The sequence below is a fragment of the Manacus candei genome, unplaced genomic scaffold, assembly GCF_025592945.1.
Source record: "Manacus candei isolate 608988 ecotype Guabito, Panama unplaced genomic scaffold, ASM2559294v1 h1tg000179l, whole genome shotgun sequence".
Lineage (NCBI taxonomy): Eukaryota > Metazoa > Chordata > Aves > Passeriformes > Pipridae > Manacus > Manacus candei.
The window spans coordinates 188,630-201,757 of NW_026138227.1; the positions used below are offsets into that span (position 1 = coordinate 188,630).

The 13,128-nt window shown below is 52.7% G+C and overlaps 1 protein-coding gene across 2 annotated transcripts in view; it reads right to left on the bottom strand.

Annotated features, from left to right (window-relative positions):
• The window catches only part of LOC127463893 (uncharacterized), a 57,796-nt gene that overhangs the window by 21,115 nt on the left and 23,553 nt on the right, over nucleotides 1-13,128 (bottom strand). Inside the window, exons 14-15 of one of the 2 annotated variants that reach the window (XM_051773925.1) lie at nucleotides 4,751-4,880; nucleotides 609-2,278 (exon numbers count right to left, since the gene is read on the bottom strand). The gene's annotated coding sequence lies outside the window, so the exon portion shown is untranslated. Of the gene's footprint in view, nucleotides 1-608; nucleotides 2,279-4,750; nucleotides 4,881-13,128 lie in introns of those variants that run through there. The other variant, XM_051773924.1, reaches the window with a different exon arrangement.

Here is a 13,128-nt window from a genome sequence, read left to right on the forward strand (position 1 = left end):
GAGGAGCCTAAAAAATTAAAATGAGGAGAAGAGCCTAAAAAAATTAAAATCAGGAGAGGAGCCTGAAGGAATTACAATCAGGAGAGACCCAGAACTCACCCAAGTCTCCCCAAAAAACTACCAGAAACTGATTCAAATCTCCCCCAAAATGACCCAGAACTCACCCAAATCTCCCCAAAAAGTGACACAAAAACTGATCCAATTCACTCCAAAAATTGATCCAGAACTGACCCAAAACTGGCCCAAATCACCTCAAAAACTAACTCCAAATTGGCCCAAAACCTGACCTAAAAATGCAAAAAACCCCCCCCAAAACTGACCCAAAATGATACAAAATCAGCCCCAGATATGACCAGAAACTGACCCCAAAACCCCAAAACACTGACACCAAGACTCACCCAAATCTCCCCAAAAAAATGACCCAAAAGTCAGCCCAATCACCCCAAAAAATGACCAGAAACTGACCCAAAATTACCACAAAAATAAACCCAAAACTCACCCAAATCATCCCGAAAAATGACCAGAAACTGACCCAAATCTCCCCCAAAAATGACCAGAAACTCACTAAAAATAACCCCCAAAAATGATCAGAAACTGACACAAATCTCCCCAACAAATGACCCAAACTTTATTTCTTTTCTTAGCAACAAATCCCTTCCTTTGCTCCCCTCTGGCCCTGCCCACACGGCCCCAGTTCAGCTCTCAGTGAGTTCTTGCTTCTGGGCAGCGACTCCTCTGCCTCTTGCTGGGGCGGCAGCAGCTCCTGTGCCGGCAGGGAGAGGGACCCCGAGCCACGAGAGGGACCCCGAGCCACGAGAGGGACCCCAGAGCCCCTACAGAGACCCCAGAGCCATTATAGGGACCCCAGAGCCACGATAGAAACCCCAGAGTCCCTACAGAGACCCCAGAGCCATTATAGGGACCCCAGAGCCACGATAGAAACCCCAGAGTCCCTACAGAGACCCCAGAGCCATTATAGGGACCCCAGAGCCCTCCAGAGCCCCTATAGAGACCCCAGAGCCCCTATAGAGACCCCAGAGCCATTACAGGGACCCCAGAGCCATTACAGGGACCCCAGAGCCCTCCAGAGCCCCTTGCTGGGTCACAGCCCCTCTTCTCCCGCCCAAACCCACCTTTCTGGCTGCAGCTGCTTTTCTTCTCTGGCTCCCCCTTCCTTCCCCAGGGAGCTTTGCCTTGTTCTTTGGCCAGGCTCCAGCTGCAGCTCAAGGGCAAAGCTGCAACTACAATTCCCCCTTCGGGTTTTTCACCTGAAAAACAAAGGCTTGGGCCAAACTCTGACCAGTCACTCGCTGAACACGAGACATCAAAGAGGGCACACAGAATAAAATGCATCCAACTCTAAATCATGTTACAATGACTGTCCACCCCAATCCAGCACTGACATTAAAAACCTTCAAGCAATCAAAAAGACCTCCAACCATCCCTTAGATAGAGAAAAGCACACCAGGAACGAATGCAAAAAGAAAAATTCCAAACAATGCTCAATTAAATAACCATGGACTGATATAAAACATGTTTAGGGAACTTAAACCACTTCTTCCCATTATTCTCCATCAGAAATTACCCTTATTTAAGTTCTCCTTTTAACACTTCATTAAAACTGACTTATTAGGAAATGGTTTGAACCAAACTTCATAACTTGATGACTCCAGGGTTTGTGCTCCTTGACTTTGGCCTGAAGGGGTTTGGAACACAGGCTTTGTTCTGGAGAGCTTTTCCCCAATCTACAAACCCTTCTGCAAATGGGACTCCCTTCCCTCAGGGTTCGGTGGCCTCTGGTTTTCCTGAAGGCTGGGGGGGATCTGGGAGCCAAATCCCAAGGGATCCAGCCCAGCTCTGCACACACACACACACACATTTCCAGCTGGTCACAGTCTCACGGGGGCCACCACCACTCAGCACATTTGCACACAAACAGCCCTCTGAGTTCCTGGCACTGGGTCTGATGGACTAAGAAATGATCAGTCTGGTGGTTTGCCCTCAGAGGAGTAAGATCCAATGATGCATTTCTATTTTCATGACAATATAACCTGGAAAACACAAACATATTTCTGCTTCATGTGCAATTTAAAATTCAAAGACACAGAAACATTCCTAGAGTTCAAGTCCCCAGGTTTGGTTCCAAATGTCACTCGGTCCCCCTGGGACAAGAACAGTGGCACACACGGACTCAACAGCCCTGCACAAGCCCAGGAGTGGGGGGGAAATATCCTTGAGAGCACTGCTGCATTTCAAAAAGAAGTCAGTCACATCAACTCTGTAACAAATAAAAAAGAGAAGCCAAAATAAATAACTGTAGACAGGGTATTAAGTACCTTGAGAATACCAATAAGAAAAAACTAAGAATAAAGGCATCTATTTGAAGTACAAAGAGTTTGGGAGACACCATTTGTTTGCCACAAAGCCTTTATTTTGTTGGCTCTTCTATAGTTAGAACCCAAACCTTACCCTCCCACAAAAAGCAGAAAACCTCTTCAGAGAGTTAGGAGATGGAGTCAGTTTGGATTAATGGGAAGAACATCTCTGGAGACAAAATAAAGCAGAGAAAATAACCCCATCCTCAACAACAGAGCTGCCTCCCCACTGCCTGCCCCTGGACACTTGCTCTGGGGGTGACAGAGCCTGAAGTCTCCTGCCTAGTCCTGGGCAATACTTCCTGGGGACCACAGCACCACTGAGTTCCTAAAAATATCACAGGTTGGGCAGGTGCTTGGATTTTGTCTGGATTAACTCCCCTTCTTCCTTTCCAGGTGCTGCCCTACTCATTGTAATGGTGCTTGTACTCCCTGAGCCATTCCCTCCCCCATCCAACCATCCCTTGTGCCCTCTCTGACAAGGACAGTGGGTCCAGGTGTTCTGCCACGCTCCCAGGGCACAGGGGGGGACTGTGGAGCCACCCTCGAGGGGGGAAACGTGCCCTGCCTGCCCTGCCCAGGGAAAGGGAACTGCCCCAGTGCTCCCCAGCACAAGGCACCCTTGGAAATATCCACTGCAATGGGACACTCAGGGACAGCAACAAGCACTGCACGAGGCTGCTCTGGCACAGGACCAATTTTAGCCTCAGCTTTTCTCTGGACCACTTCACTTTGTTTGCCACCTCATCCTGCAGTCAGAACTTGCTGTCCTTGCAACCTTTCAGGGTGACCAAAAATGAGAGAGGCCTCTGCTCCAGCACCCACAAGGGCCTGATCCATCTGACAGGATCCATTTTTCCAGGGAATTCAAAGCTCCACCTGAGGACTAGGGTCTTTTCTCACCCATCCCTGTACTGCAGCTTGGCCTCCATCTCACTGTGCTTTCAGTTCCCTCCATGGTTGAACACTGGCAGCCCTGGCCCTGGGCGGAGCTCGGCATCCTGATCCCATCCCTCCTGGCCCCCGGAACCGCTGACTCAGCAATGGGGGGCCCTCCATTGCCAAGGGCACGGGCCCGGCGGGGCTCACGGGGGGAGCAGGAGGGCGAAGGCTCCAGCCCTGCTGCTACAACCTTCCACCACTACAGCCAACAGAGGAGCCTCTCCAGCCCTGCCTCCCAAGGCATCCTCAACAAACCCAGCCCAGCTCCACAGGACAAACTGCTCCCTGTCTGCCCAGGCCAGTCTAATCCCAGAGGCTCCCAGGGTCATGCAAAACAACTGCCCAGGAGATCAGAGACCCCAGTCCATCTCTTCCTAGCACAGGTTTGGGTTAGTTTGGCAAACAGACCAACTGAGGAATTCCCCAATGTTTTCCCAGTTTGACCCCTGTCACACCAATCACCTTAACACTGCCAGTCCTTCATTCTCCCTCTCTTGGGTTAAGGACTGAGCAAGTTGGACCTGTGTCTGAGCAGGACATGTGCAAACCAAATGCTGGGGACTGGAACACACACCTGGCACTCCTGCAGCTCTCACAGTCACATTCCAGAGAAAACAGCCAATTGCACCCTCACTGCTCATTTCTTAATCCCAATCCCACACTTCTTTGGCACTTGGAGCACCGCTTTTAGAACCCAATTACAGCCCATTAGAGAGCTCCCTGTCTAGCAGGGACAGGGACCCCTGGGATACTCTCAGCAATGCCTGAATCCATGGCAGGGACCTTGCTTTGAGCTCCCCAGGGCCGGGCACCCCGAGGATCTCCCCGAATAATCCTTTCGGTGCGCGCTGGAGTCCTCGGGGTGCCCCAACCCGGGGGGCACCAACAGCACTGTCCCTCCAGGGGGCCAATTTGGTCCTAAACTGCAGGGGGATCTTGCCTGTGTCCCAGACTGGTCCGGAGATCTGAGGCCCTTCCCGAGAAAATCTCGGTGCCGGCGTGAAGGGCCAGAGATCCCTTGGAGCCACGGGAGAGCAGGCACAGAGTCCCTCCTGGGGGGCAATTTGCCTGCCTGAAAACAGCTCTTCAAAGGAGCCTCTAAGACTCAGCTGGTGACTTTTAGAAGCCAGGCATTCCTTGCTTACAACACCCTGCCATGATCCCAGCCCCACGGGGGTCCTGGCAATCCGCTCCCAAAGGGCACACTGAGGGGTCTCCACTGCAGCTGATGGGAGGGGTCAGCATTACAGGAGGGCTCATTTTCCTTCCCTGCATTCCTGTTCCACATTCAGGACATTTCCCAACACTTATCACCATACACAACTACCCTTAGAAGGTTTCCAAGGGGCTTCACCGAGGGCCTTCCCAGGTCTGCTCTGTCTGGAGCCCTCCAAGTCCTCAGTGCCTGCCTGAGGAACCTCAACACAACTCACCTGCTTACACAGCAACTTGGTGCTGCTTGCCTGCTGCCTCACTTCCCTTCTTCCTTCTTTCTTCACCTCCCTTGCTTGGTCCCTTTCAATCCCTGGGCTCAGCTCGGTGCACTTTCCAGGCTCCATCCCACTGCAAAAAGGATTAGCCCTTGTTACATCTCAACACTCAGAGAGCATTCCCCCTTTTTTCTTAACACTGGGCCATCAGGCCAGGGTCTCATTATTTAAAGCACAGTTTGACTCCTCAGTGACAACAACAGCTACAGCCCTGAATCCTAACACAGGCTGAGACACAAACACGGATGGGAACTCTTAAGGATCCACTTTGTCCTGCTCACCAATCAAAAGGAGCTTTCTGAACTCAAGAATAACAGACCCCAGGTCCTTTTACTGCAACTTTACCTGCTATAAATGTGACCCACCAGACCTGCAAAGGCCCTTCCCACTTCACCTGCAGGGCTGGCAGTGCCACCACTGGACACGGCCCCAGTGGCTGGGCAGGAACGGAGGGGCTGGGGCGTCCAATCCATCGGCCCAGGCGGCACCAGGAGTTCCTGCAGTTCCTGAGGGGAGAGCCTCAAGCCAACAAAGGATTAGGAAGAATATTTTAAACTTCAATGTGTCTATCTCCTGGAATATGGGGACTTTGATAAGTCCTACTGGTGCAACAAGGACACACTCAAGGCTATCTATTAAAAGGATCTACCAGCACTCAAAAGCTATCACTGTCCTTCTGTCAGGGGGAACGCAGCAAACTCTCTTTGCCAGGAGCCTCCAGGAGGACTTCCAGCTTTTGGGGCTCCCTTTTAACCATTTTTCCCATAACTGGAGCTGGGACTATCACCTGCCCTACAGGGGGAACAGCCCACAAAGTTCACCATCAGGGATGCCATTAACTGAAAGTCCCTTCTCAGGGGGGTCACTGCACACCTTGGCCTTTGTTTGCCCTCCCCACCAAAGATGCTTCCAACAGTTCTGACACATCTGGCAGACCCAGAGCTCTCCTCAGGGAATGCTTCAGCTGCTTAAAGGCTGCCCTTGCACCATCTATTCAAAAAGTCGCCATAACAGTCTTACCACACATCCCGAGGGAGCAATGCAGAGTCCAGCCCGTCCCACCATTCCCAGCAAGGCAGTTCATGGGCTGTCTGGGGCTCAGGGAAGAGTCACGGGGCTTCTCTTCTTCCTGCCTGCTTGCCCCATTTTCTCCTGCAAAAGCAAAGCTTTCTTGGCTTTCCTTGCTCAAGGAGATGCAAAGGCCATCTTTTAAATCCAATACTGGAAACTCCTCCAGGTTGTCATTCAAGGTGCTTCTCTCAGGTCCTGCACTAATCAATCATCTTGTCCACTGGTTTTCTTGGCAGGTTCTTGCATTCACGTCCTACAAGCAAACCAGGAGGAGCCAATTTAGCTGTTCCTGCAACCAATCCAGTCTGGCATTCTGATTTTAAAGGATACTGGGTTGGCCTTACCCATAGAGATCCCACATCAGGGGTAATACCTACAGGTTCTGCCCTCTTCCACTCTCCTGCAGCTCCACTGGCCCACACCACAGGAACAACTGCAGCTGCCACTTCAGTCAGGGCCTTGCTGCTGACAGGAGTTATTCCCTGCACAACAAGAGCTGCTGCTTGGACACATTTAGTTTCAGCAATTACAGTGTCAAGAGCCCCAGTTTTCAATTCCATTTCTGCCTCAACTTTTCCAGCCCATCACTTCCTAGCAGAGGTTTGGGTGAGTTTGGCAAAAACACAAACTGAGGAATTCCCCAATGTTTTCCCAGTTTGACCCCTGTCACACCAATCACCTTAACACTGCCAGTCCATAATTCTCATTCTGCTGTGTTCAGGACTGAGGAAATTGTACTTGTGCCTGAGCAGGACATGTGCAAACCAAATGCTGGGGACTGGAACACACACCTGGCACTCCTGCAGCTCTCACAGTCACATTCCAGAGAAAACAGCCAATTGCACCCTCACTGCTCATTTCTTAATCCCAATCCCACACTTCTTTGGCACTTGGAGCACCACTTTTAGAACCCAATTACAGCCCATTAGAGAGCTCCCTGTCTAGCAGGGACAGGGACCCCTGGGATACTCTCAGCAATGCCTGAATCCATGGCAGGGACCTTGCTTTGAGCTCCCCAGGGCCGGGCACCCCGAGGATCTCCCCGAATAATCCTTTCGGTGCGCGCTGGAGTCCTCGGGGTGCCCCAACCCGGGGGGCACCAACAGCACTGTCCCTCCAGGGGCCAATTTGGTCCCAAAATGCAGGGGGATCTTGCCTGTGTCCCAGACTGGTCCGGAGATCTGAGGCCCTTCCCGAGAAAATCTCGGTGCCGGCGTGAAGGGCCAGAGATCCCTTGGAGCCACGGGAGAGCAGGCACAGAGTCCCTCCTGGGGGGCAATTTGCCTGCCTGAAATCAGCTCTTCAAAGGAGCCTCTAAGACTCAGCTGGTGACTTTTAGAAGCCAGGCATTCCTTGCTTACAACACCCTGCCATGATCCCAGCCCCACGGGGGTCCTGGCAATCCGCTCCCAAAGGGCACACGGAGGGGTCTCCACTGCAGCTGATGGGAGGGGTCAGCATGACAGGAGGGTTCATTTTCCTTCCCTGCATTCCTGTTGCACATTCAGGACACTCCCAACACCTGTTCCCATCTACACAAACCCTTATAAGTTCTCTGAGGGGCTCCATTGGGGGTCTCTGGTGGTCACCTGTGCCTGCAGACCCCAAAGTTCTCAGTGACCACCTTATCAACTTCAAGACAACTCACCTGGTTGTAGAGGAGCTTGGTGCTGCTTGGCTGCTGCCTCAGTTCCCTTCTTCATTCTTTCTTGACTTTGCTTGCTCAGTCCCTTTAAGTTCCTTGGCTCAGCTCCATGCACTTTCTAGGGAACATCCCACTGCAAAAACTACCAGTTCTTGGTACATCTCCTAACTCAGATATCAGGGAGTGAGGCAGAAATCAACTCATCCAGGGCACTGCCTCCAAATATTGGGACAAAAACACCATAACATTCCATGGCTCCCCTTGGCAAATCAACCCCAAACTGCTCAGACACAAACAACACCCTGCACACTACAACAATCTGGCACTGCTGGTTCAACCCGGCCAAGTCAGTTGGGAAACTACACAAGGTCAACCTCCTTCCAAGTTTCAGTTATGACACAAAAGTCAGGGAGATCACAGACTCCCCCACAGAGTTTTACTCTGAGGAGAGAAGGAAACCAAAGCCATCCCCAGGGCTGCAATAGCTCAGGCTCCCCAAAAGGCCCAGGGGCTTCAGGTTTCTGAGGGGCTTCACCGAGGGCCTTCCCAGGTCTGCTCTGTCTGGAGCCCTCCAAGTCCTCAGTGCCTGCCTGAGGAACCTCAACACAACTCACCTGCTTACACAGCAACTTGGTGCTGCTTGCCTGCTGCCTCACTTCCCTTCTTCCTTCTTTCTTCACCTCCCTTGCTTGGTCCCTTTCAATCCCTGGGCTCAGCTCTGTGCACTTTCCAGGCTCCATCCCACTGCAAAAAGGATTAGCCCTTGTTACATCTCAACACTCAGAGAGCGTTCCACCTTTTGCCTTGACACTGGGCCATCAGGCCAGGGTCTCATTATTTAAAGCACAGTTTGACTGCTCAGTGACAACAACAGCTACAGCCCTGAATCCTAACACAGGCTGAGACACAAACACGGATGGGAACTCTTAAGGATCCACTTTGTCCTGCTCACCAATCAAAAGGAGCTTTCTGAACTCAAGAATAACAGACCCCAGGTCCTTTTACTGCAACTTTACCTGCTATAAATGTGACCCACCAGACCTGCAAAGGCCCTTCCCACTTCACCTGCAGGGCTGGCAGTGCCACCACTGGACACGGCCCCAGTGGCTGGGCAGGAACGGAGGGGCTGGGGCGTCCAATCCATCGGCCCAGGCGGCACCAGGAGTTCCTGCAGTTCCTGAGGGGAGAGCCTCAAGCCAACAAAGGATTAGGAAGAATATTTTAAACTTCAATGTGTCTATCTCCTGGAATATGGGGACTTTGATAAGTCCTACTGGTGCAACAAGGACACACTCAAGGCTATCTATTAAAAGGATCTACCAGCACTCAAAAGCTATCACTGTCCTTCTGTCAGGGGGAACGCAGCAAACTCTCTTTGCCAGGAGCCTCCAGGAGGACTTCCAGCTTTTGGGGCTCCCTTTTAACCATTTTTCCCATAACTGGAGCTGGGACTATCACCTGCCCTACAGGGGGAACAGCCCACAAAGTTCACCATCAGGGATGCCATTAACTGAAAGTCCCTTCTCAGGGGGGTCACTGCACACCTTGGCCTTTGTTTGCCCTCCCCACCAAAGATGCTTCCAACAGTTCTGACACATCTGGCAGACCCAGAGCTCTCCTCAGGGAATGCTTCAGCTGCTTAAAGGCTGCCCTTGCACCATCTATTCAAAAAGTCGCCATAACAGTCTTACCACACATCCCGAGGGAGCAATGCAGAGTCCAGCCCGTCCCACCATTCCCAGCAAGGCAGTTCATGGGCTGTCTGGGGCTCAGGGAGGAGTCACGGGGCTTCTCTTCTTCCTGCCTGCTTGCCCCATTTTCTCCTGCAAAAGCAAAGCTTTCTTGGCTTTCCTTGCTCAAGGAGATGCAAAGGCCATCTTTTAAATCCAATACTGGAAACTCCTCCAGGTTGTCATTCAAGGTGCTTCTCTCAGGTCCTGCACTAATCAATCATCTTGTCCACTGGTTTTCTTGGCAGGTTCTTGCATTCACGTCCTACAAGCAAACCAGGAGGAGCCAATTTAGCTGTTCCTGCAACCAATCCAGTCTGGCATTCTGATTTTAAAGGATACTGGGTTGGCCTTACCCATAGAGATCCCACATCAGGGGTAATACCTACAGGTTCTGCCCTCTTCCACTCTCCTGCAGCTCCACTGGCCCACACCACAGGAACAACTGCAGCTGCCACTTCAGTCAGGGCCTTGCTGCTGACAGGAGTTATTCCCTGCACAACAAGAGCTGCTGCTTGGACACATTTAGTTTCAGCAATTACAGTGTCAAGAGCCCCAGTTTTCAATTCCATTTCTGCCTCAACTTTTCCAGCCCATCACTTCCTAGCAGAGGTTTGGGTGAGTTTGGCAAAAACACAAACTGAGGAATTCCCCAATGTTTTCCCAGTTTGACCCCTGTCACACCAATCACCTTAACACTGCCAGTCCATAATTCTCATTCTGCTGTGTTCAGGACTGAGGAAATTGTACTTGTGCCTGAGCAGGACATGTGCAAACCAAATGCTGGGGACTGGAACACACACCTGGCACTCCTGCAGCTCTCACAGTCACATTCCAGAGAAAACAGCCAATTGCACCCTCACTGCTCATTTCTTAATCCCAATCCCACACTTCTTTGGCACTTGGAGCACCACTTTTAGAACCCAATTACAGCCCATTAGAGAGCTCCCTGTCTAGCAGGGACAGGGACCCCTGGGATACTCTCAGCAATGCCTGAATCCATGGCAGGGACCTTGCTTTGAGCTCCCCAGGGCCGGGCACCCCGAGGATCTCCCCGAATAATCCTTTCGGTGCGCGCTGGAGTCCTCGGGGTGCCCCAACCCGGGGGGCACCAACAGCACTGTCCCTCCAGGGGCCAATTTGGTCCCAAAATGCAGGGGGATCTTGCCTGTGTCCCAGACTGGTCCGGGGATCTGAGGCCCTTCCCGAGAAAATCTCGGTGCCGGCGTGAAGGGCCAGAGATCCCTTGGAGCCACGGGAGAGCAGGCACAGAGTCCCTCCTGGGGGGCAATTTGCCTGCCTGAAAACAGCTCTTCAAAGGAGCCTCTAAGACTCAGCTGGTGACTTTTAGAAGCCAGGCATTCCTATACACTGTGAGATATTTTAAGGCTTATCTGACTGAAAAGCATAAAGCTTTTATCATGGACACCTGACCTCCCACAGACAGCTCCTTTCCCCTTTCAGTACAAAATTATTTTCATGGAATCACTCAATAGGAAGTGCCCAGGAACCCCAGACTGTTCTTTCCAGAACAGAAAATAAACAGAAGAACGGAGTTTTGCACAAGTGTAACATACTCCAGAACAGACCTGACTTTAGTTTTACCCTTTGTGTTCAAATATTCCATAGAAAAGCTCCAGCAGGAGAGCTGGTACATTCCCAAGAGTATCCTGGAAGTCCCTTTCACGAGGGCTGGAGGAAAATCGCAGTTGTATGAGTCCCTTGTGCCTGCGGATGCCTGGGGATCCTCTCCATCCACCTCGTGCTCTCCCAACAGCAGAAAGGGTGCTGAGACAGGAGGAAGGAAACCTTTAGCATAAAGCTGGGGAGGAATATAAAGCTTCCTTTCCTGGGGAGCTTTGCGAAGTCTGCAACGAGAAAGGGAAAATTTGCATCTCCTTTGGTACACGTGTCAACAGAGACTGAGACTTTTTGCCTTTTTCAGACAACCGTGCCCCTTTTGGCTCCCTGGCAGCTCCAATGGCACCAGAACCCCCCTTCCTGCACACCCACGGCTGTCACACACAGGCACCCACACACCTTTGCTCCAGCCCACACGTGGCCAACATCTCCCCACCCTAGACATCCCAAGGTCAGTAGTTTTGCTAGAGAGCACAGCAACCCCCCTGTCCTCGCAAACTGCCTCCCTGCAAAAAAGGAATCGTTTTCCTGGACATTTCTCCCACAGTCAAGGTCTTTTCAAACTGCTGTCGTGCCACCAAACCTGCTCAGGGTCCCTCCCGGCTTCTGCCTGTCCTTGCATTTAAAGGCATAGGCACATTCTATCTTCCAACAGCAAACCCAGCTCCTCACGGGCAGTAGAAGCCCTGCTCTTACCTGGACAGACTGCCGGGCTCGGCACAGCTGTGGCTCATGGAGTAGCTTCCCAAGGCCGTTCTCTCTCCCAGCAGGAAGCACAACTCGCCTCCGCACCAGGGGAAACCACGAGCGAGGCTGCAAATGGACACAGAACGAGCAAAAAGCATTAACGCAGCACCAAAAAACCAAGTTAAAGCAGTCTTTGCCTCATAACCCTGCACGGGGAAAGGGTTTGGGATCCCAAAGTAAACCCTCAGACACCCAGAGAGCACAGGACCCACAGCCATGCCACGGCTCTCCCCGGGGGCACCCGGCAGGTAAGGGGCTTACCCGGGCCCCGCCGCCCAGCACAAGGCGCCCCTAAACGCCCCCGGCTGCCCCGGTGCACAAACCCAGCGGCCAAGGCGCTCTCCCCTCCGCAGCCCGGGCAGCAGCGGGGCCGCACCCTCAGCCCCCACACACAACCGCCCCCACCTGCCCCGCCGGCCCTTTATACCGCGGGCTGGCAGCGCTGCCCAATCAGCACTCGAGCGCCTCCGCCCAATCCCAGCCCGCCTGGCCCTGCGGCCCCGCCCCGCCCGCTCAGCCCGGCCCCGGCCCTCGGCGCGGCCCCGGCCCCCGTTCCCTCCGCGCGGCTCCCGCCGCAGCCCCGGCGGGCTGAAAGCCCAGAGCCAACGGGAACTCCAGCCAGCTGCAGGCAGATGTTACTCTGTCCCAGTTTGCCAGGGGTGGGCACGAAGGGGCCCTTCCCCGTTCGGAAGTGGAAGTTGTCCCCTGTGCACAGCCCGCTCTGATCCTCGGCCTCGTGGGAGCCAATTCCCTTGTCCCAGCCCACTTCCTGCAGAGAAGAAAGGGAAAGATTGCACAGAAGGGAGACATTCTTCCCTGGGAGGGTGGGGAGGTGGCCTGGCACGGAGAAGTTGTGGCTGCCCCATCCCTGCAAGTGGCCAAGGCCAGGCTGGAGGTCTATTAGAAGGTGTCCCTGCCTGTGGCAGGGGGTGGAAGCAGATGATCCCTGAGATCCTTTCCAACCCAAACCACTCCAGGATCCCAGGATGATTCCATGCTCTCTCTCTGCATTTCTTTGGCATCATTTCCTCTCAAAAACAACATCTGCGATTTAGTTGATTGCTAAAGCCATCATTTTAAAATCATCTCAGGAATCCAAAGGGACTGGAAAACACTTCATTAAAACTGACTTATTAGGAAATGGTTTGAACCAAGAGAATTAAAATCAGGACAAGAGCCTTAAAAAAATTAAATTTAGGAGAAGAGCCTTCAAAAAATTAAAATCAGGACAAGAGCCTTAAAAAAATTAAAATGAGGACAAGAGCCCAAGAGAATTAAAATCAGGAGAAATTCACGTTATTCCCCCCCCGCACACCCCGGGACAGACGGGAGGCCGCGAGTCCCGCCCTGCCGCCGGAACCGGCCCTTAACTCGAGCAGGGCGCGCTGCACCGGCACGAGAGCCACTGCGCATGCGTCGCCGGTCCCTCTCCTGCCTGCCCTTACTTACCACGTGATCACCGGCGTCTTGCCAACGACTGCGCATGC